Raw genomic sequence first — 1,182 nt, 5'->3', positions numbered from 1 at the left:
TCTATCGGAAGTTTCCGACAGCTCGCATCGGAGTTTCTCAAGCAATACTCTATGTTCATAGATAGGGAAACTTCCGATGTCGATCTCTGGAGTCTGTCCCGAAGGGAAGAGGAACCCCTCCGTGAGTTCATCGGCCGATTCAAACTGGTAATATCCAGGGTCAGCGGGATAAGCGACAAGGTAGCCATCGACACGCTCAGAAAGGCGCTCTGATACAGGTCGAAGTTCAGAAAATGGATATCCCTCGAAAAACCGCAGACGATCCAAGAAGTCCTCCACAAAGCGACGGACTACATCATGATCGAGGAAGAAACGAAAATCTTATCGCAAAAACATAAGTCGGCGAGGTCATCCTCGAAAGATGTATACCCAAAAACGAGGAAGAAGAACCCTCGTAATGACAAGTATGTCTATCACAGGGGGAAGGACTCCAAGGAGCGCATAATTACGCGATCAGCTCGGACCAGGGCCGAACCACGGGTAATACGTGGACTCGTAACCAAGGATATGATGAAAATACTTTCTGCGAATTGCATCAATCCCGAGGACACTCCACGATTAACTGTAAGGTCTTGGGAGCAAGGCTGGCCGCGAAGCTACTAGCTGGAGAACTCTCGGAAGTGACCAGTGTGAAAGATCTCATCCTCGAGACCTATCGCCCCCCGAAGCCGGATAGAAATCCTCCCGCGGAGAGATCGCCCCAAAGAAACCAGCCTGGGGACAAATGCGGCAGGAGGCCATACGACAAAGGGAACAATAACAACCGTCGTAGAGACAACATGATCATCAGAGGATCGCAATTCTGCAACGATACGGTTTCGGCCATCAAGGCTTACCAGCGGAAGGCGGAGTCAAGCGCAAACTGGCCGACATGGCCGCCTACCCGAGATGATCAGAGTTGCTCGATCACGTTCACGAAGGAGGAAGCCGGCGGGATCGATCAACCTCACTGCGATCCGCTCGTCATAGACCTCGTCATACGAGATCTAGAAGTTGGAAGGGTGCTCATCGACACGGGAAGCACAGTCAATGTAATCTTCCGAGACACTCTCAATCGAATGAGCATCAATCTCGGAGAAGTAACTCCAATGCCGAAACCGCTCACAGGCTTTTCAGGCGAAGTATCGATGACCCTCGGATCGATTCAGCTACCAGTCATGGCCAAGGAGATCACAAAAATCG

The sequence above is a fragment of the Brassica oleracea genome, chromosome C1 (assembly GCF_000695525.1).
Source record: "Brassica oleracea var. oleracea cultivar TO1000 chromosome C1, BOL, whole genome shotgun sequence".
NCBI classification, from domain to species: Eukaryota; Viridiplantae; Streptophyta; class Magnoliopsida; order Brassicales; family Brassicaceae; genus Brassica; species Brassica oleracea.
This window is presented reverse-complemented; position numbering follows the sequence as displayed.